Genomic DNA, 25131 nt, shown 5'->3' on the forward strand with positions numbered 1-25131 from the left:
TCAGTCTGGGTAAGAGTTTGAGATGCATAAGCAAGAGGTCTGCCCACCTGGAGAATAACTGCACCAAGACCAAGCTTTGAAGCATCACAAGAAAGAATTACTGATTTATTGACATCATAGTATCTCAATGTAGGTGGGCTTAAAATGTTCTGCTTGAGGTTAACAAATGCTGTCTGTTGCTGTTCTATCCATAACCAGACAACATTTTTACATGTGAGCTCTCTAAAAGGTGCTGATAACTCACTGAAGTCAGGTATAAACTGCCCAAATAGTTAACCATACCAAGGAAACACTGTAAGGCTTGGACATTGTCTGGAGCTGACATCTCAAGAATGGCTGCTTGTATGGATGGGTCAGGTTGTAAGCCAGTACTAGTGAATAAATTACCTACATATGTGACTTCTGGAAGCCTGAATTTACACTTCAGAGGATTGAGTTTCAAGTTCACTTCCCATGATCTGTCTAGAACTTTCCTGAGGTTTTTGTCATGCTCTGCTTTGCCACTGCCTCCAACCAGTAAATCATGCACAATAATGGCACATGGATAACAGCAGCATACTCTGAGAAAATGGCATTAGTGAAACTGGAACTAGGGCATGTGCTTACATGTTGGACTTCTTTGGTAAAAGAAAGCAGTTTCATTCTCAAACTGTCTCTAAGACCTGATAATGACTGGACAGGTATTTGGACTACATAAATTTGCAAGCTGTAGCTGTTCCGAACCAAATAGCATGAAAGTATTACTGAGGCTTTGGTTTGAATCTCTTCATCTCCAGAAGCAGCAAGCTTTGCACAATTAAGTCAAATTAAGTTGCTCACCAGCTCTCACTTTAGCAAATGTTTCTGCTGATATAACATTACACTTTGAACCATTGTCTACTTTGAGCTCTGTGGGTTTACCATTAATCAGGACAGTACAGAACACTTTTTGGGCAACAAGTCTACTGCATTAAACTTTTCTCCAACCACTGACACACCATCTACATAGGAAAGCAGAATTGTAGCTTTCTATATGATCAACTTGCTTTTTTGAGTCACCTTTCATTATAACTGAATGAGGCTTGCTTGATTTGTAAAATGTTTGAAAGTGGTTCCATTTTTTACATTTGTGACATTGCTGACCAAATGCTAAACACTGTTCTCTTGTAGACTCATGACTGGCACCACAATTACGACAGTTGACAATAAAACTAGAATTGGGTTTTGCTGATTCACCCTGGTACTACACTGACTATGTCCATTTTACTGAGCGAGTCTTGGAACATGATGGAAAGTTATGGGTTCTTCCTGTGAAACCTGGAGGAGCTGCAGCTGCCATGTGCTAAGGCCTGTTTCTGCTAGCCAAGATACTCTGCATCCCTCCTTAGCACATGTCTAAACCAACGTAATCGTGCCTCTCTGGCTTTGTCTCCAAACCTTCCAACTTGGGCTGACCTCCTAATATACTTATTCCTAATCCTGTCCACCCTTGTCCCACCCAGTGCAAATCTTAACATCTTTAACTCTGCCACGTCCAGCTCTGACTCCTGCCTTTTTGTCAATGCCATTGTCTCCAACCTATATAAAATAGCTGGTCTCACAGGACTACTGCAGCTTTCCACAATCTTAAAACTTACCCATTATTATACTGTCCATCCGAAACCACTACAGGTACCACAGGATTGGATGGCTTTTCGGCTTGCCTGTTGAAAAGAACACCCGTAGTATATGCTGCTGAACAATACATGACTGAAGTGATCACGTTTACTTAGTAAAATAAGTGCAGAGATGTTGCCAGCCTTAGTCATTACACAGAATATGAGCAGCTCTACAGTTCTCCCTCACAAAATGATGCCTATATAATACAAAGGCAATGACAGAGTATGCATGACATAATTACCAAAAATCTGGTAGTAACATGCTTGAAAAATCTTTGTTGCATGTGCACTGAGCTCCCATTTAAAGGATCCTTCCTAAATTCATCCGTTGTGTTCAGTTAAACAGTGCCATGGATGATAATGGTGATAGTTTCAGTAATGAATGGAAAGTGAGAAAATGGCCTACTACAGACCAAGTATGGCATTATATATTTTAATAATTATAACACTGAATTTGGAGCCCTGTACCTTGTAGTGGTTTACACTTAATGGTCAGTTATGCACAATGTATTTTAACTTACTGAGTCTGGAAGGCAGCTAAACGTGCTGGCAGCTGTGCTTCCTCTTCCTGATGAGCATGCTTTGCCTTCCTCTGCTGTGCACCTGATATTTGTTTCTGGTTCAGCGTAGACTCCATTCCTGCAACACAAACTCACAATTAGAAATGCACATTTTTTCTTCCTACTAAAGTCAGAGCAATGCAGTACAAACTTACATTTTTAGAAGCAATTCCAATGAAAAACTGACTGCCCAAGAGTTCATTTTTGGACAGAACTTTATCTCAGTACATGAAAAATATGTACCGCTGTTACATGTACTTCAAAGCCATGAAGCGTGAAGAAGGCTAGTGGAGCCCAGCTATATCTCAGATTGAGTCACAGACTGGATATTAGCATTACATTGAAAATAAGCAGCAGGAATGCTTAAAAAACTCACTGGATGCTCAATAAGTACAAGTTCAGCAACTATTTTTCTGTACTGGGGTAAGGAAAATGGACAGGATTTCTAGCTCCCAGAACATCTAATATTCCAGGCATGTTGAAGCATAAAGCAGGCTATCTGCCAACATTTCAATCATGGATCAGTTATCCAGAGAAGCTTTAAAACAGTGACAACAACGTTTTCCAGCATCAAGTCTGATGAGCAATAGAGAATCTGTAGTCCACTTACATGTTTACAGAGAAGTCTACCACACCACTCAACCTAAATACAGTAGATGTCACAATTGCCACAGTATAATGCAGGATGCCAGGATGGCCACAGTATAATGCAGGATACCATGATGGCCATAGTATAATCCAAGATGCCACGATGACCACAGCATAATGCAAGATAGCACAATGGCCACAGAATAATGCAAGAAGCCACAATGGCCACAGTATAATGCAAGATTCCACAATGGCCACAGTATAATGCAAAATGGCACAATGGCCACAGTATAATGCAAATTTGTACAATGGCCACAGTATAATGCAAGATGCCAAGATGACCACAATATAATGCAATATACCATGACAGCCACAGTATAGTGCAAAAAGAACTAAACTCAAATAGGCAGGTTTTTCCCTTTTTTCTACTGTATTATACATCTCTTAAGGCAATAGCAACAGAATAGCAATTTATAACACACAAGTTGCAAATCTATCCAAGGTAATGGTGCTACACACATCTGAATTTTTATACTTCACTCTGGCCGCTTCATGTTACAAGTAAAGGTTCAGATAATTCTCCCCAAGTGATGTATTTGTATCAAGAATTTTCAACCAACACTGCTTGCAACACTGAGAAAACAGCATAGCACCTTAAATGAAGGCTATGACAATCAAACTGTAAGCTAGAACCGGGTCAGTCTTTGAAAGGCTTTCCATTTGGTATGTCATTACAAAGCATGCAGGTCTGTCCTCAACACTTCCAATGCAGCACACCTCTGAATGGTGTCACTTCAAGATAGCATAATATTTACAAACCTAAAACACAAGCACTCAGACTGCTGACCACAATGGAAATGTCATTGCAACTTTCACTATAGGAGGATATTAAGCTGCTTTGCCAGGAATGATTTTTACCCATTTCTTCTAAGCTTGTAAATATTGGCCAAAACAGTGCCTAAAAAAGGTTTGGGGGGGGGGGGGGATGAAAAACTGAGAAACCTTCTAGAATACCAAAGCCAGTGTTGCATAATCTAAAGATGTTACGGCTCAATCTCAAGAATGTAAAGAAACTGTACTCACTTCAAAGTCTTCCCAGTGTGGACAAGGCAGATATTTGTGAGTGTGTGTGTGTGTGTGTGTGTATGTGTGTGTGTGTGTGTGTGTGTGTGTGTGTGTGTGTGTGTGTGTGTGTGTGTGTGTGTGTGTGTGTGTGTGTGTGTGTGTGTGTCTGTGTTTGTATGAAGTATTTGAGAAAAGAGACAAAAGCAAATTGCCCTCAGGGTTAGGAGGACTAAGACAAGCTAAAATGTGGTTTTGGGATGGTTTTCAATTCTAGAACAATAAATAAAGACTTACTGTTATTCTGTACTTTCCTGTCCAACTTCTGTTTTCAGTAAATTATGCTGGAACATTTCCAAGTATTTTTTATCACAGCAATAATCTGCCCTTGGCTGCCTTTCAAAACAACATCAGAGGTATATTTTTAACAATACAGATTAATGTCAAATTAGACTTTATACACAAACACATACAGCGTTTATATGTATGTTGTATCTTGTATATAAAAGACAACAGCACTCATTCTGAAAGGTTCACCACATTATCTTCCCATATCTCATATTTTGCATATAAAACACAATATAACCCATTCTGAAAGGTTCACCACATTATCTTTCCGTAACCCATTGTGGGAAGGTTGACATCATCTTTCTAACATTAAAAGTTAGAGTATAACTGTGACAATAGGATGTACTGCCAGCTATGCCAGGAGAAGGGTCTGTATTAGATCAGCGAACACTGATTGATCGACATTATTTGTTTGAAAGTGGAAAATATCGAAGCAGCAGAAACTCAAATTTTTTCCTAGGGAAAGAATTTGGTTGTCCGTTTCTGTTGCTTCGGTATTTTCAGTGTTATGGTGGAAAGTTACCAGTCGGATTCATGTAAGTGTGCGATTGTGTGGATGTGAGTGTTAGGGTGATTTTATTGAGTTAGGGTTAGGGCTCGGGTTAGGTGTGTGTGTGCGATTGAGTGGACATGAGGGTTAGGGCGGATTTAAGTGAGTTATGGTTAGGGAGTGGGTGAGGTGAGTGTGCGATAGTGACGGACCTTAGGGTTAGGGTTTGGGTTAAGGTAAGTGGGTAGTTAGTGGTGTGTGCATAGTTTAGTGTAGGGTTAGGTATCAGATTTTAGGTGTATGTGTGTGGATTTCTGTTTGTTTGGTGTGCTTGTGTTGTGTGTATGTGTTTTGGATCAGCAATTTTTTTTCCCTGGGAAAAAAATCGCTGATCTGACAGTTCGAGATTGTAAGCTTTCGCTTAAATTATGTCAGTCAATCAGCGTTCGCTTTTTTAAGCATTCACTGATATAATATAGACCCCAGGAGAAGTAGGGCAGTGGATGTATAACAAATGCTAGCACAGCTAGCTGGAATTTTGTAAAGAATTGTAAACATTCATGCCACCTTCAAGCTCTAGAACTCTCTGCCAATAGACATTACTACCAGTGAGCGCTTTAACAACTTCAAACACACCCTAAAAACATTTTCTATGTCATCAGATCTGCCTCTGCTCTTTCCCTAATATATGAACCCCATTCACTCTCTGGGACTTTCCTTTCTATCCCTAAAACAGAAATTTCATCTACTAACCACTAGCATATTGGACTAAGAGACTTTATATATTTCTACAACCTTAACTTTCCCATCCTTCTAAGCATCTACTTGCATCTAATGTTCTGATCATCACTATTTTCCTTACTCCTACCTGATGTGTGCGTGTGTGTGTGTGTGTGTGTGTGTGTGTGTGTGTGTGTGTGTGTGTGTGTGTGTATATATATATATATATGGTTCTACCTGACTTCGTCGACAGCGCAGAAGACCGACAGCGGAATTCGGAGCTCCAGAAGATCGAAAACGAAGAAGACCGACGCGAATCGCGGGTTGCAGAACATCGACAATGCAGAAGACCGACACGACGGATGACAACACCAACGCCGAGGATGCCGACATGGGGAAAGGCTGTGTGAGTATGCGGTAGTGACGGACGTTAGGGTGCGAGGCAGGTAAGTGTGGAGATTGACGGTCTGTGGGGATAGGGGTGGGTTAAGTGAGTTAGGGTTAGGGAGCGATAGGGGTGGGTTAAGTGAGTTAGGGTTAGGGAGCGATAGGGGTGGGTTAAGTGAGTTAGGGTTAGGGAGCGATAGGGGTGGGTTGAGTGAGTTAGGGTTAGGGAGCGATAGGGGCGGGTTAAGTGAGTTAGGGTTAGGGAGCGGGTAGGTAAGTGTGCGATAGTGACGGACCTTAGGGTTAGGGTAAGGTTTAGTGTGGGCTTGTAAGGATTTTGGTGTGCTTGTGTTGTGTGTGTGGTTTGTGGAATGGGGATGTGTTTTGTCTTTAATAATTGTTATTGTGGTGTGTGCAGTGTATGGGGTTTCGTGTTTGTGTACCGTCGGTTATTTCGTTGTCGGTTATGTGTGGTTTCGTGTTTATGGACTGTCGAATATGTGGTGTCGGTGATGTGGTTGTCGGTGTTGTGTGGTTTCGGCTATGTCAGGTAGAACCATATATATATATATATATATATATATATATATATATATATATAGGTCTACCTGACATTGCCGACACTCCAGAATGCCAACAAAAATATAGCTAACACCATATGAACAACATTCGGAATGCTGACAATGCGGAACCTGCAACTCACTCTAGTGCGGAATGCAAAGATTTCCATTCTTGCACTGTAGTGCGATCTCGGAGTTGGTATATTAAAGTTACGGGGGTGGGAGGTGCGGACGGGCATAGCCCCCATTCTAGCAGTTAAAAAGAAATTTTATTTTCCTTTTACCTGGTCTACTTACAATGTCAAGATTTCGGGTGACGGCCATATGGTTGTCGGCATTCTGAAATTTCAGCATTGTGAAGTAGATCCATATATATATATATATATATATATATATATATATATATATATGTATGTATATATATATATATATATATATATATATATATATATATATATATATATATATATATATATATATATATATATATATATATATATATATATATATATATATATATATATATACATTTAGTACATGTTTTGTTACTGTATCTACTGCTCTGTACTTATTTAATATTCATTTATTAGGAGGACTTAATTCTGCAGCTGTGCCAGTGGGGAGCCTTAGTGGGGACTTGGGGAGAGACAGAGAGAGAAACCCAGTGCATTCCCTGTGTGCTCTTAAAGGAAACTGTGTTTGATGCAGAGAAGTCTGTATCTGGAAATACTGAGTGTATCCATTTTTGTTCCAAATGAACATCCCTCTCTAGTGTCACTGGTGAGGATTGAGGCTCCTTGATTACTGGCCCATAGTGTGGACATCACAATAACATCCTTCCAGCCACTTATACCCCCAAGTATGTCTTTAAGTCTGTTATATTATGCTATTGAGGGGCAGGCTTCCCAAAGAAAGCTAATTGCTTTCCTATGGAGCTATAATTTCCTCAGCTATGGGAACAGGGAAGGTAAGTCTTAGGCAGTCATATTCATTTCACAACTTCCCTTAATTTTGTCCTGTGTGGTTAGAAATAAAACACGTTTACCCCATTATTTCTTTTTCATTTTTACCATGGAGATCAAATTTAATACATGCAACTATCCATTTAGTAGTTTTATAAAATCCTGCAACAAATCTGTGATTCTAATATTATGACTGGTTTACTAGTCTGTTGCTAATATGAATTAGGGAACATAAGTAAAGGTCTGCATCATCTGATTATCTTTCACAGTCCAGCCTTCAGCCTCTCCTCCTAGTCCCAAACCCAAAAAATCCTACGTTGATAGACTCTTTTTATCAAACATATCTTTCCAGAGCTTCTGATGCTGCTCCATCTGACATTGATCTTCCCCATTTCCAGAACAGATGGGTCAAGTATTCCCTCTTATTTAACCCCCAGTACTTTATTGTGTCTGTTGTATGTGTTATATGAAACTTAGTTGGAGTACAGTATCATTGATGCAGGACACTCATATGCTAATCCCATAGAAATGGCCATTGTCTTGGTTTTTGTGCTCAGTTGTATATTTGCTACCAGTGGGTATCTGTTAATTTGCAGTTAACAATTTTTACAGAGGGATGTAGAAAGCCAGATATGCAACTTTGTGAACTACATACTGTACATACATATTTCATGCAAGACTAGTAATCTTCTTTTCATATGACTGGCCACACAATGTTCATCAATACTGCCTATCGTGCATAAGGTCAAACTTGTTAATGGATTCACTGCTTAAAATAGCAACAATTATGTAATACTCCTTAGTAAATTAGCATTTATCATCTACCTTGTGCATAGTGTCTATGCTAAACTTCTTAGCTTTCTGTGTTGTGCAGTGAGAGCGAGGTTTGCAGTACCCATTTAACCTGCCTAGCAAATGCAAACAAAACTCAACAATTCTTTCAGCAAGACACCTGATCTGCAGAACTAACCAAAGCAGTATGAACTTGCAGGACATTCTTCTCATACTTAACTGTATTATGATCACATTACTTATTTCTTGTAATTGTTAAGGAAAACAGATAATCACAGTATTGCTTTAAGCAAAATTTCATTGTGTTACACCCTGTATCAGTAACAACTTTAAAAAATATAAATACCTTCATACAAAATGTCACATATATATATATATATATATATATATATATATATATATATATATATATATATATATTATATATCTATCTACATATATATATATATATATATATATATATATATATATATTATATATATATACTGTACGGTGCATGATGTATCACAGAAACACTGACTTACTGGATAGCCTCGTCACAATATCTAATGTCCTTGCTAAATATGAATATTTTCAAGTTTTTATTGCAAGATTTTAACACTCGCCATTTATTTATTAATGCTTTATATACAGGTAGGGTGATCTGCTATTTGACAAATTGTAATATATTGAATCTAATCCAATCTGATGCTGTCTCCTTGAATGCATAAGTCCTGGAATAATATTTCATTTGCTTGAAACATTTTCATTTTAAGTTTGCAGGATGAGCCTCTTTTCCTCATTAATGTGCATATTTGGAAATAGCATATAAAATGCACTTACAAAGGAGGACTGCAGAGACTTTGTTACTGATATTTAGTCTTTATTGAAGTTTGACTCCTTGAGCCCTCTTGGACTTTAAACCATCAGGCCTCTCTGTTCATCACTGATTCTTTAAATTCTTGCAAATTCATATTCATTAGTTCACTATTACAATCAATCCATCTTGGCTTTTGCTGCATTCTTCTTTTGTCTTCAGTCTTTCTAGCACTAGTACCTTCTTCAGTGAATTCTATATTTCATTTATGTGCCCAGATTGTGTGAGTCCTATTTTTACTATCATATCTTCTAATGAAAAGTCTGAATTTATTTTCTTAGTACTGACTAATCTGATTGTTTTAAAGTACAGGGAATTCTCAAAAGATTTTCCAACACTGCAGTTCCAAATCATTAATTTTCCAGTGCTGTATATTACCTATACTCCAACTCTCAAACCATATGTTATTATTGGGAATGTAGTTATTTTCACTCTATGGACCTTTTATTGACAATGTGATGTCTCTGCACTTTAATATTTTATCTATGTTTTCCATAGCTTTCCTGTATAAAATCTAGCACATTTTAATTTCTTGGCTATAGTTACCATCTGCAGAGAACTCTGAAACCAAGAAACTAAAATCTATCACTGCCTCCATCAGGGGTGCAGACAGGTTTTTTCAATTTGTACTCTAATGTCTGGTACTGTTAACCCCCACATACATGTATGCTGCCCTGCCCCTATGCATCAATACTTCTCTGAGATCTCCATTGTCACTCTTAACTGGCATTTAGTAGCAGTGATTCACTGCAACAAGCCTCTGTACCACATCAAGGTAGACAATCTCAGAGAGGTCCAATCATAACACGCACACACACACACACACACACACACACACACACACACACACACACACACACACAGAGCACCCCCCCCACACACACACACACACACACAAATACCCCACCACACTGGCTGTTAACTGCTCGGGTTTTGATACCTTAAAACTAGCAGCCTAAACCATTAGCAATAAGCAACTCACAATGCAGGCTGGGCTATTGGCTGCTGTGGTTTAGGTGCATCTAGTAGCAGACTAAACAATTTGCAGGAAGCAGTTCACAACGCATTCAACAGGGGGAGACAGCCTGAGCCAATCACTGCAACAAACCCCTCTACCATATCAGGGTAGCCAGTAACACAGTGGTCCCTTTGCACCACCATACACCGACCCCACAAAGGTCTAGTCACACCACCACACACCAGCCAAAAAGAGGAAGCCAGCAGACAGTTCTACAGAGGTCCAGTCACACCTCACACAACCACAGTGGACAGTAGCTACTGCTGGGAGTGGAAGACTGCTCTGATTTTGATATCTTAAAAAAAGCAGCCTAAACCATTTGCAATAAGCAGCACACAATCCAGTCCAAAGAGAAGCCATCCAGACTGGGCTGTTTGGCTGCTCTGGTTCTCATGCCATTTGGCAACTGAAGGCTAAGCCATTCACACCAAGCAAGCCACAATCCAGTCATAAGGGGAGGCCACCCATCCACAGCATACTGTCAGCACATGACAATGTGCAACCAGCTATGAGTACCCACCTGCCATCATCCTGATGATCTGCTGTATCACCTCAGAAAGACATTAAACCAGCAATAATTACATGGATCAAAATCTTTTAGCACCTGTGTGATATCAACATCAGTATCATAATGTGTGTGAGTCAATGCCAACCCACTCAAGTGTAAATCAGAAAGAGTGCTTTGTAGCCAAGTCTTAATGCATCATAGAGCACTGAATGACCACTGTACAGAAGAAACACTCACTGGCATGGTGGTCAGTATTGTTAACGCATTATTTATATTCAGATAAAATGCTGGGGTCAACTGCTGTAGGGTTGAAATGGTGGTGGTTAGCAGCTTGTCTCGTGCAACGGCTCTCCAACTGCCACCCATCAACAAAGCCTACTTTTGAAACTGGGCAGACTGGCTATGTCAGTCTTCTATGCATTGTACAATTTCACCACTTTCTCATAATTTTCCAAAGCATACAGTATGTCTGGCATGAGATACTGTGCAATGAAATGTGGGCAGCATTCTATAAGTTGGTCTTTTGTTTCACCTATGACATGATCCAGGAATGGAATGAACATGTTCCTTCAATAGTACTCTTCTGAGTCAGCATCACCAATGTTGTGTCTTTCAGTTTGCATTCCACAGATCCTTGGAACACTTTCTTCTACTATGACTCTGGCTGCCAGCTCTTTAACTACTTCATACAATTCTGAAAAAGAATTGTCGGCATTTGATCTCATTGCTTGAAGAGTTTCAGTGACAGCTTTGCTTCTTCACAAGCCTGAATCAAGTCAATCTGTTCCTATTGCAGGTATACATGAAGTGGCTTAATTATATCAAGCACAGACACAATTGTAACCAGAGCTGCAATGAAATCAAATCTCGCAATCGAGTACACATATCTGTCAGCGTCTTTGTCATACTCAGCAATACACTCTAAAGTGGTGACAAGGATGAAATATTTATTCTTGAAGCTGTGCAGACAATCATCCTGACTCATCCACCAGGTGTTGCTAGGTGGGTGAAGTGAGTTACTTCTGTCTTCATCTTCATCCTGAAATAGGATCTGTTTGAAATCTTTAATGTGGGCTAAATACTCATTGTGATGTTTAGCAGATGAGTTTAGTATTGCAATTACTTTCCCACAAGTGTCAAGAGCGTTTGCCCTATTATGCTTCACACATGAATGGACTATAAAAGTATTAAGCTTGCGCACTTTACAGATAGTGTACACAGCATTTGGAAACAGGGCTTGAATTCTTGCCTGCACAACATTAAAAATGGCCAGACATGTTGCTTCCTCTGTCATAGCCTTGTCCTCACAATAACTGCTTGTCCACACCCCATGCCGAGAGTCTCTGTAGAAAGAGGTCAGCTAAGGCTTTTCCTGTGGTGTCATGTGCTTCCACAAATTCAATGAAGTCTTTACATATTTCTACATTTCTGTCGCTTCTATGAACATAACATAGAGCCAGAGTCACTTGCTACTTATGGGAGATGTCAGTTGTTCCATCAGCAGCTGAAATGAAGAACTTTGCCTCTTTAGTTCTACTCATTTTTTTCTCTGGATGCCTAACCCAATAAGATTAATAATTTCATTCTGAATTTGTGCCAAAGCATACAGCACATTTTGCAGGCCCTCCCTTAAATGGTTGGCAAGTACAGAATTTACTTTTTCAATGCAATCAAGTAGTGCTTTAAAGTTTCTTGTGCAAGTCAGTCTTCCACAGAGTGGCAAATTCTGTCATCCACACAGAAGAATTATTTGCATGATACATCTCAAGGCATGAACTGTGCATTCCTGCAATGTCTTATCTTTCTATGCAAAGCACTAATAAGCTGTTTGCAGTTGGCCAGTGCATACTTTTAGAAATGCCTCTGACTTTGCAAGTGCATTTCCATAGTCTTTTGACTTTCTATGTCATTCAAGAATCTTCCTTGCATTAGATCAATCGGTCACAGGCATGGGGACCAACACACACTCTCTGGCTGTGTTGAAGACAAAGCATGGACCACAGAAGACCCCACCCAAACTTTATGAATACTGTGCAAACTGGAATTTATGCAGAAGTTGTGGACTAAATATAATGTTTTGTTGGCTTCTAGAATACCCCAAGAAATGCTTAGGGAACTCAAAGCCTTCAGGGGGTAGCCATCACATCGTCAAGATTTTTTTTCGTCAGTATCTCTAAGATGTCCACATTTCTACAAGCCAAAGTCATAACCTTTTATGGCATCATTCGTTCTATTACAAACTGTAGTGTGGGTGTTAGAATGTTTGGAGAGTTGCAGATGTCCTGCTGCAGTACTTGTGTAGTCCACTGTCGTGGCACTTGATTGAAGATAATCTTGCTGGAGGATATTGCACTTCTTTTTATCAAATCCCATCTTCATCTCCACCTTGATCACTTCAGTGTTGTCATAGGTGCTACTGGATGTAGCACAGGCCTCCTGACATTTAGGACTTCCAGATGGCATTACAGCTACTGAATCTTGACTCACAGACTCAACTGTAAAAAGCTGTTTGGACATTGAGTGATGCAGGTGATTCTCCAGGAACATCCAGTTGTGCAACTACACTCATCAGTGCTTTCACTGTATCACAATGACTGAAAAGAAAGGGGAAGGGTTAGTCAGAATGATTGCTTCAATGTATTGAGTGTTGACAAAAAGCCTGTAATAAGTCAGTGTGTGCTGATGCATAATCTGCACTGCTCTGTAGAATGCAAGCTGTCCCTCATCTAGTTCTGCTGCTGCCACAGGCACTGACAGTTCCTTGACATGACTAAAACAAATAATCTTATTACATCTGAATAATGAAAGGACTACTGCAGCTTTCCACAATCTTAAAACTTACCCATTATTATACTGTCCATCCGAAACCACTACAGGTACCACAGGATTGGATGGCTTTTCGGCTTGCCTGTTGAAAAGAACACCCTTAGTATATGCTGCTGAACAATACATGACTGAAGTGATCACGTTTACTTAGTAAAATAATTGCAGAGATGTTGCCAGCCTTACTCATTACACAGAATATGAGCAGCTCTGCAGTTCTCCCTCGCAAAATGATGCCTATATAATACAAAGGCAATGACAGAGTATGCATGACATAATTACCAAAAATCTGGTAGTAACATGCTTGAAAAATCTTTGTTGCATGTGCACTGAGCTCCCTTTTAAAGGATCCTTCCTAAATTCATCCGTTGTTGTGTTCAGTTAAACAGTGCCATGGATGATAATGGTGATAGTTTCAGTAATGAATGGAAAGTGAGAAAATGGCCTACTACAGACCAAGCATGGCATTATATATTTTAATAATTATAACACTGAATTTGGAGCCCTGTACCTTGTAGTGGTTTACACTTAATGGTCAGTTATGCACAATGAGTTTTAACTTACTGAGTCTGGAAGGCAGCTAAACGTGCTGGCAGCTGTGTTTCCTCTTCCTGATGAGCATGCTTTGCCTTCCTCTGCTGTACACCTGATATTTGTTTCTGGTTCAGCGTAGACTCCATTCCTGCAACACAAACTCACAATTAGAAATGCACATTTCTTCTTCCTACTAAAGTCAGAGCAATGCAGTACAAACTTACATTTTTAGAAGCAATTCCAATGAAAAACTGACTGCCCAAGAGTTCATTTTTGGACAGAACTTTATCTCAGTACATGAAAAATATGTACCACTGTTACATGTACTTCAAAGCCATGCAGCATGAAGAAGGCTAGTGGAGCCCAGCTATATCTCAGATTGAGTCACAGACTGGATATTAGCATTACATTGAAAATAAGCAGCAGGAATGCTTAAAAAACTCACTGGATGCTCAATAAGTACAAGTTCAGCAACTATTTTTCTGTACTGGGGTAAGGAAAATGGACAGGATTTCTAGCTCCCAGAACATCTAATATTCCAGGCATGTTGAAGCATAAAGCAGGCTATCTGCCAACATTTCAATCATGGATCAGTTATCCAGAGAAGCTTTAAAACAGTGACAACAACGTTTTCCAGCATCAAGTCTGATGAGCAATAGAGAATCTGTAGTCCACTTACATGTTTACAGAGAAGTCTACCACACCACTCAACCTAAATACAGTATAATGCAAGATGCCACAATTGCCACAGTATAATGCAGGATGCCAGGATGGCCACAGTATAATGCAGGATACCATGATGGCCATAGTATAATGCAAGATGCCACGATGACCACAGTATAATGCAAGACAGCACAATGGCCACAGAATAATGCAAGAAGCCACAATGGCCACAGTATAATGCAAGATTCCACAATGGCCACAGTATAATGCAAAATGGCACAATGGCCACAGTATAATGCAAATTTGTACAATGGCCACAGTATAATGCAAGATGCCAAGATGATCACAATATAATGCAATATACCATGACAGCCACAGTATAGTGCAAAAAGAACTAAACTCAAATAGGCAGGTTTTTCCCTTTTTTCTACTGTATTATACATCTCTTAAGGCAATAGCAACAGAATAGCAATTTATAACACACAAGTTGCAAATCTATCCAAGGTAATGGTGCTACACACATCTGAATTTTTATACTTCACTCTGGCCGCTTCATGTTACAAGTAAAGGTTCAGATAATTCTCCCCAACTGATGTATTTGTATCAAGAATTTTCAACCAACACTGCTTGCAACACTGAGAAAACAGCATAGCACCTTAAATGAAGGCTATGACAATCAAACCGTAAGCTAGAACTGGGTAAGTCTTTGAAAGGCTTTCCATTTGGTATGTCATTACAAAGCATGCAGGTCTATCCTCAACACTTCCAGTGCAGCACACCTCTGAATGCTGTCACTTCAAGATAGCATAATATTTACAAACCTAAAACACAAGCACTCAGACTGCTGACCACAATGGAAATGTCATTGCAACTTTCACTATAGGAGGATATTAAGCTGCTTTGCCAGGAATGATTTTTACCCATTTCTTCTAAGCTTGTAAATATTGGCCAAAACAGTGCCTAAAAAGGTTGGGGGGGCAATGAAAAACTGAGAAACCTTCTAGAATACCAAAGCCAGTGTTGCATAATCTAAAGATGTTACGGCTCAATCTCAAGAATGTAAAGAAACTGTACTCACTTCAAAGTCTCCCCAGTGTGGACAAGGCAGATATTTGTGCATTTACTGAGGAATGGTTTAAAGTATACAGCACACTCAACAGTGCAGGGCTACATTGCCTTCAACACATTAAGACCAGCTACTGCACAGGTACTGAGTAAAGTGGAGGTGTTCCACTAATTGTCAAACTGAAACAAATCTCAAGGCTGATAAAACAAGATACGCTTAATGTGATTCTCCATGTCCAAATTACCATAGGAAAGTCGCATACTGTATCCTTGCAAGTTGTAGGTCCAACTCTCATCATCCAGAAACCCACAATACATACAGTACTTTACTGGATCTCCTCACCACACAACTCATAACCTAAGTAGATGTAATTACCACTAGCATGGAAGAATGCTGCATTCTGTCTACTGTAATGTCCTTTCTGGTAAGGTCAAACCATTCTAAGACAAACTTCCCAGTATTAAGTGACAACCAATAATCTGATATTTACAGCCCCCCCACCCCTTCCAGAAACCCCAAGGACACTGCTGGCTATGCTGAATTGTTAAGAGACCCTGTACACCCATGTTGGAGGAATAAATACAGCTCTGCTTACCAAGAATAAGAACGGAACAAAACCAAAAGCCACTCTGGGCTATCCTATCAGCAACAAGTTGCATAACAAAAAGGAAGAACGTCATGACAAAATCTGTAGAAAATGGTCAGATAAAAATGTTAACTCAGTAACAAATTGACCTTGGCCAATGTAACATGCAGTGTTCTGAGCAGAACTTCACCACAACAGAATGAAGACCAGTTATAACAGAAAAAGTCCAGAGGCGGCAGCCAAAGCACAAGTCCATACACTGGAGGGAGGCAACTGTTAAGCTTCACATTAGACTTTCATTACAGGACTTGTACCCAATACTAGCAGGGTGTTTAACTACAATATATAATGAATGCAATTTGGTCAGAGCTTTAAATCAGCACCTCTCAATTCAACTCCTCTGTTTTAGCACATTAAAAGGTTGACACTGTATAGACAAATAAAGAATAGTTTTATGGTGACCTAAACTGGATTTTACTTGTACCATAATATAAACTAAGAAATCATTTGCTAATCACCAGCCTTATCCCACCTTTTGTGCAGAGGTCAAACAGACCTGCCTCCCACACCACACACACTTCCTGCTATTAGGAGAAATGGCCAGAGACTCCTGTAAATTAACTGGTATTAGCCACCATTGATCAACACACAAACTGAAAATAAATGGAATTACATTACAAACATGAATTCACCTACTGTGGCTAACACAAAAAGAGTTACAAAGTGATTTTTGGCTGATAATCTTGTAGCAGGCAACTGCAATGTACACTGCTGTACTGTCTTGATCTGATCCTGTAGGGTTTTATTCGATTATGTCCTAAGCACCATACTCTGAAAATGAACATACTGCTTATGTCCTAAACAGTAAACACAAATCAAAGTGAATCTCAGCCTATAATTTTCTTCTTCTTCTTCTTCTTCTTTTGGCTGCTCCCGTTAGGGGTCGCCACAGCAGATCAACTGTTTCCATGTCTTCCTGTCCTCTGCATCTTGCTCTGTTACACCAACCACCTGCATGTCCTCTCTCACCACATCCATAAACCTTATCTTAGGCCTGCCTCTTTTCCTGTTACCTGTCAGCTTCATCCTTAGCATCTTTTTCCCAATATACTCTGCATCCCTCCTCAGCACATGTCCAAACCAATGTAATCTTGCCTTTCTGGCTTGCCTCCAAACCTTCCAACATGGGCTGACCCTCTAATATACTTATTCCTAATCCTGCCCATCTTCGTCACAACCAGTGCAAATCTTAACATCTTCAACTCTGCCATGTCAAGCTCTGACTCCTGCCTTTTTATCAATGCCACTGTCTCCAACCCATATAACATAGCTGGTCTCACTACCCTCTTGTAGACCTTCCCTTTCACTCTTACTGGTATTCGTCTGTCACAAATCTCTCCCGACACTCTTCTCCACCCACTCCATCCTGCCTGTACTCTCTTCTTCACCTCTCTTCTACACTCACCATTAGTCTGAACTGTTGATCCCAAGTACTTAAATTCATCCACCTCCGCCACCTCTACTCCCTGCATCCTTGCTATTCCTCTATCCACCCTCTCATTCACACACATATATTCTGTCTTAGTCCTGCTGATCTTCATTCCTCTTCTCTCTAGAGCATATCTCCACCTCTCCAGGGTCTCTTCCACCTGTTCCCTACTCTCACTACAGATCACAATATCGTCTGCAAACATCATAGTCCACGGGGACTCCTGTCTGATCTCGTCTGTCAACCTGTCCATCACCGTTGCAAATAAGAAATGGCTCAGAGATGATCCTTGATGTAATCCCACCTCCACCTTAAACACATCCATCACTCCCACCGCAGACTTCACTGCTGTCACACTACTCTCGTACATATCCTGTACCACTCTTACATACTTCTCTGGCACTCTCGACTTCCTCATATAATACCACAACTCCTTTCTAGGCACTCTGTCATATACTTTCTCTAAATCCACAAAGACACAATGCAACTCCTTCTGACCTTCTCTGTACTTCTCTATCAACACTCTCAGAGCAAACATCGCATCTGTAGTGCTATTTCCTGGCATGAAACCATACTGCTGATCACTAATCATCACCTCCCTTCTTAACCTAGCTTCAACTACCCTTTCCCATAATATCATGCTGTGACTGATCAGTTTAATCCCTCTGTAGTTACTACAGCTCTGCACATCACCCTTATTCTTAAAAATTGGTACCAAAACACTTTTTCTCCATTCCTCAGGCATCCTCTCACTTTCCAAGATTTCATTAAACAATCTGGTTAAAAACACCACTGCCATTTCACCTAAACACCTCCATGCTTCCACAGGTATGTCATCTGAATCAACAGCCTTTCCATTCTTCATCCTCTTCATAGCTATCCTTACTTCCTCCTTGCTAATCCACTGCACTTCATGATTCACTATCCTCACATCATCCAACCTTCTCTCCCTCTTATTCTCTTCATTCATCAGCCCCTCAAAGTACTCTTTTTTCCATCTGCTCAACACACTCTCCTCACTTGTGAGTACATTTCCCTCATTATCCTTTATCACCCTTACCTGCTGCCCATCTTTACTAGCTCGGTCCCTCTGTCTAGCCAATTGGTACAGGTCCTTTTCTCCCTCCTTAGTGTCCAACCTTTCATACAACTCTTCATACGCCTTATCCTTAGCCACCTCTCTCTTTGCCATGCACCTCATCTCCTTATACTCTTGTCTACTTTCTTCATCTCTCTGACAATCCCACTTCTTCTTCGCCAACCTCTTTCTCTGTATACTCTCCTGTACTTCTTCATTCCACCACCAGGTCTCCTTGTCCTCTTTCCTCTTTCCAGATGTCACACCAAGCACCTTTCTAGCCATCTCTCTTACTAGCTCTGCTGTAGTTACCCAGCTATTCGGTAACTCTTCACTGCCACCCAGTGCCTGTCTTAACTCTTGCCTGAACATCACTTCACAATTACCCTTTTTCATTTTCCACCATTTGATCCTTGGTGCTGCACTCATCCTCCTCTTCTTGATCACAAATGTCATCCTACAAACCAGCATATAATACAACAGGAATTTAGAATACGCATGGTTATTAAAACTACAGTGCTCTAAGATCCTCATGAAACAAGAGTGCAGAGAGCAAAACAATGAAACATTGCAATTAATATGAGTAAACTGTTAACTGTCTAAGTTTATAAGACCAGTTCTTAATCTGTTACTATTTTCGGGCTTTACCCACCCACCCACCCATCATGTTTGGTATTGTGCAGACTGCATATACCTCATAAAATGCATGTTAACACAGATCCAGTTATTCTGGCAACTTTTTTAGTTTACAACAGCAGTATTTAAAAGCAGTCCCTGTTCTTGGGTCTTCTCACACAAACAAAAATGGATGCTAACACAGATCCAGTTATTCTGGCAACTTTTCCAGTTTATAACATCGGTATTTAAAATCAGCCACAATGTTTGGGTGTACTCACACAGAAATGTATGCTAACACAGATCCAGATATTGCTGCAACTTTCTAAGTTTTATAAGAGCAATATTTAGAATCTGTCAATAGTACTGGGATGCTGTTCACACACTATTTTTCAGCCTTTGTCCCATCATCATGTTTGGCTTGGTCCAGAATCCAGATTTCATATCCTTCACAAAATGCATGCTAACAGATCCAATTATTCGAGCAATTGTTCTCTCTCTCTCTCTCTCTCTCTATCTCACACACACACACACACACACACACACACACACACACACACACACACACACACACACACACACACACACACACACACACACACACACCATATTAGCATACATCCAGTACAGCAACTTTTGAAGTTTCTAAGAACAGTATTTAATACCTGTCCCTACTTTTTAGCCCATTATCTAATCCTAACACTTACATACACCATATAGCATAAAGCAAGCCCCCCCCAACTGTCACTTGGACTTGTGGACACATTCACCCATTTAGGTTCATAGGTTCATAGGTTGGTACTAGGCTATCTGCCCTAGGGCCTATACAAGCCTAGTCATAACAATTCCCTGACTTTTTCCACATTATTTACTTCCCTGAACCCTGTCTAGCAGGGTGACTGACATGATCCTGGAGTGAATTTCCTTTCTCCCATCCAATTATCAAGGTTTCTTTTGAAGAGGTCCAAAGAGGTGCTCTGCTTGACATGTATGGGCAGTCTGTTCCAGAGTCTGGAGAGTCTCTGGGTCAGGAACCTATCCCTTCAGCATGTTTTGTTTATTGTGATGACAAGGTTTAGATCCCTGGAGCATGTGGTTCTGAGGGATTGGGATTTCTTTAAGTGTAGCATGTCCAACAGCTCTAGGTTTGATATGGCCTTGTATGTTAAGCAGAGATCACCTTGGAGTAGATATGTGACAGTGTATAGCTGGAGTTTTTTAAGGTGGTCAGCATAGGGCATCTGCTTTAGGCCTGTGATTCTTTTAGTGAGGTATTTCTGCGGCCTTTCCAGTTATTGCAGATGTCTTGAGAGGTACATACCAAATGGGGCATTGTATTCTATAATGGGTTTAATGAGGGAATGAGTACAGTGGGACAATGACCTCCTTTTTTCTGGATGAAAAGCCCTTAGTGATGAGGAGTGCCACATAGAAGGATTTCCTGACTGTTGTGGTGATGTGGTTATTGAAAGTGAGAACACTGTCCACCTGTGTCCCTAAGTCTCTTATCACACTTTCGGTGTTTAGTGTACTGCCACCTATGTGGTAATTTATGGGTACATGTTTTTTTCCCAAAGGGGATAACTATACATTTCTTGGCATTGAGCTTGAGCCCATGGTTCTGGCACCAAGCATCTGTTTCTGTAAGGCCCTTTTGTAGAGTATCAACATAATTTGGGGATTCAATAATGGCTCCCAGTTTGCAGTCATCTGCGAACTTTGTTAGCCAGAGTCCCTTAGTGTTGGCCTGTACTTCATAGAAGTAGATGCCAAACAAGAGAGGTCCTAGGACTGAACCCTGAGGTACTCCACTTATCACTTGTCTGGAGCTGGATTTGGAATCAGCTACTTTTATAGTGTGGGTTCTGTCAGTAAACCAGTTGGCAACCCATCGAATGATGTAGGGATTAATGCCCAGCTTAGTAAGTTTATCTATGATTCCAGAATGGAAGATCATGTCAAAGGCCTTGGCGAGGTCCAGATAGGCTGTGTGGACTGCCTTACCTTCATCCACAGCTCTGGAGACTGATTTGAAGAAGTCAATCAGGTTCAGGAGACAAGATTGGCCCTTTTGAACCCAAACTGGGTGGGGTCCAGTGTTTTAAGGTTGCTAATGTCTTTGTTTATAACACTCATGCACACAGACACATCACCCAACTATATTTTTGCCCCAACAGACATGCACATGCGCACACACACACACACACACACACACACACACACACACACACACACACACACACACACACACACACACACACATATATACATATATACATACATGCATACATAAACACACACACACAGTCACAAGGCTTCATGCTTGCCCCTATAGACATGCACACATGCAGACACACACATTGCAAAATATGTCCCTATTTTTTGCCCGTTATATCATTCTCACACAAACACACACCAGATAGTATTAAGTAGGCCCACCCCCTCAACAGTCACTTCGACTTGGGGACACACTCACCCATTTACCCACACACATGCTCTCCCTCTCTCTCTCTCTCACACACATACACATGCATCTCGACTCACAACTCCCTCTCTAATTCCCCCTAGTGGAATAACTCAGGCAAAGAAACACTCATTACCATACCTCTCAATCTCTTAGTCCAAGAAATCTGGACAAAGCCTAAAATAATGGGGGAAAGGCCCAAAAATAGGGACAAATTTTAAATGTTGCTCTTATAACTAAGAAAGTTGCTAGAAAAGGACTTGTGTTAGCGTGCATTTTTCTGAAGGATATGGAGTCTTAAACTTGCTATTTAGTGACTATCCTCAGTGATTAGCCAGAAAATCACTAGTTTTATGAGGAACAGACCAAAAATTATGAGGCAAATATCTGGGCATTCTGTAAAAATCTGTAGAGTTGAGTGGCATGACTCTCACACACAATCACCGAGTGCCATTCTTACCCCTACAGACATGCACACATGGACTTCCACATATATTCACACACACACACACACACACACACACACACACACACACACACACACACACACACACACACACACACACACACACACACAGTCTTACTAATCTCAACCTGGTCCCATGCTGAAATGATAACACCCACGGATTAGTCCTGTCACTCATGACTCACCTCAAAAAGATAAAAAAGCTCTTCTCTTCTCGTTGTCTCTCTATCACTCATCCAACTGTGACTAGGTCTGGTTACCAGGAGGCACGATGCATAAATGCATATGATGGCAAAAGCACACCAACTGAATTTCTACAGGAATGGACTTACTCTACAGGGTATGCAAATAGACAAAATGCTGCAGTTCAAAATTCGTAGTACTATTCTGGCCAGGCTCCTTGTGTTATTAATGGACCACACATGAACATATACTATTGCTAGTTGGGAACACCACCTGTCCACCTCAGTCCTCAACACAGGTATGTAGCTAGCAACAAGGTAAGTAGGAAAGGGAATAACAATTGACTGCAGCTGTATTTAACAAGAATTAAGCAGCCTGCCAAATACAGCTGCAGCCAGTGACAATGAAGTCTGGTAAGGTCATCATAGGATGAGAGAAAGTTATTAGGCTAACAGACCTAGGGCCCTTACAAGCCTAGCCAAGTTCTACCTTTGTTTCCATGATTAGCACCTAATGCCCATATCCACGAGGGATACAGGTGGAACCCCAGGGTGAATTTATGGTTACCCATCCAATCGTCCAGATTACATTTGAAGTGGGCCAGTGAGGTCTCTGTTTGACATAAAGTGGGAGTCTGTTCCAAAGGTGTGGTAACCTCTGGGAGACAAACCTGTCCTTCCAGCAGGTTCTAGTAATGTCACATACCAGGTTAAGGTCTTTAGAGCAAGTAACTCGTGCACCATTTGACTTGCAGATATGCAGCATTTCTAATAAAGCAGGGTCATTGATTACCTTATATGCAAGGCAGAGATCGCCTCTGATTAGTCTATATGAAACAGAATAAAGTGACAGTGATTTCAGGCAATACACATAGGACAGATCCGGAAGACCTTGAATTTTCCTTGTAAGGAACCTTTGTGGTTTCTCCAATTACTGCAGGTTATACCACTCAACTATAAAGATTTTCGCAGAATGTCCAGATTTTGGCCTAATACTTTTGGTCTGTTTTTCATAATATTTTGGTTTTCTGGCAAATTAGTGGTAAATTATTAAAGATCAATATTTGAAAATAATGACAGATGTTAAATAAAATCAAGAATTCAATACACAGGAGGTTCAGGTTCAAAGGTTTACTAGTGTACACCAGGAGGCAAAAAATGTACAAGTACAGAATTTTGTCTAACATGAAACAGGAAGCACACAATTTTATATAGTCTTAACATTCAAGCTGTGCCCACCTTACTGACGTGGTATGTCACAGGGCATCTACATCATTTTAGCTTACAGTCCTCTATTCATAAAAACTGCTGATGCTGTATATTTTAAAAAAGTTTTCCTCTGGTAACAATACGGCCTTGCTATCCACCTGGTCAGACATAATGTCTTTCTGTAAAGTTACTTCTTCAAGGTTTCACACCAGTTCGAATACAATAACATATTCAGTCTTTTAATACACATCTTTGTTCACTGTAACACTTTCCCACCAGCTGCATGCTATCTTAGTAGCACATATACAAGGCCAAATCATCCCAGCAGGAAAGAGCAGAATATTTCATTATTTCACATATTTAATTTCCTGACCCAGCAGATAATCACTTATGAAAAGCATAAACATTAAAACATGCTAAGCTAGCATCTGCCAGGGTCGGAGGTCAGTTTGCTACAAGCCACACTGCAGTTTCAAAACTACTTGCATTTACACATGAATTTATCCTTTCTGTTATATGATTAATAGAATAAAATACATTATATACTACTTTGTTTTTAAACTAGCATTTCACATATATTCAAATACACATTTTTCTAACAACAGACATTTGAGTTTCAGACTTGGCATATCCTTCAGAAAATTCAGGCTAACGTGAAATCTGTTATTTTATCAATTTTCAAAGATTTTAAGAACAATATTTAATAATTGTCCCTATTTTTGGGCCTTTGTCCCACTTTTCTTTATGGCTTTGTCCAGATTTTTTGCTCTAAGAGGTTGAGAGGTATACTGCAGGTGCCTGGAAAGGTACATACCTGATGAAGGAAGAGTACAGGGAGTTTATACTTCTTTTTTTTCCTGGAGGCAATAACCTTACTTATGAGATGGGCGATATAGAATGCCCTTCTTACCACTGTGGAGACAGGATGATCAAAGGTAAGATTGCTGTCAACCTGTGTGCCCAGGTCTCTCACTACAGAGTGTGTACTTATGGTATTGCTATTGATGTGGTAGTAAGCAGGAACACCACTCTTACCGAAAGGGATGATAATAGATTTTCTTGCACTGAGTTTAAAGCAATAACTTTGGCCCCAATGTGGTCAGGTCACCACCCCACTCCACCCTATGCTTGTAAGTCATTTCCTGTTGTGTTATTCAAAACTTGTGAATGATGAGTGAATTCTGCAAGTGTGAGTTCATTAATATTTCTCCAGCCTGATTCCTGCACTGATTCATCTAACCTAGCATTTTATATGGTATAAAATAAAATTAGCATTACACGTGACACACTCCTTTTCATATGTCATAGTAGTCATATTTTAGTATTCTGTTTATTTTTTTTTTTAGTTCTTTCTTTGTCCATTGCATTTTTTTTCTTCTTTTTTCGGTTTTTCCATTTTCAGTTTTCACGTCACTCACCTGTTTCTTCCTGTCCTCTACATCCTGGTCTGTCTGTCTTCACACCACCA

The sequence above is a fragment of the Protopterus annectens genome, chromosome 17.part0 (assembly GCF_019279795.1).
Source record: "Protopterus annectens isolate FY-2018-M chromosome 17.part0, PAN1.0, whole genome shotgun sequence".
NCBI lineage: Eukaryota > Metazoa > Chordata > Ceratodontiformes > Protopteridae > Protopterus > Protopterus annectens.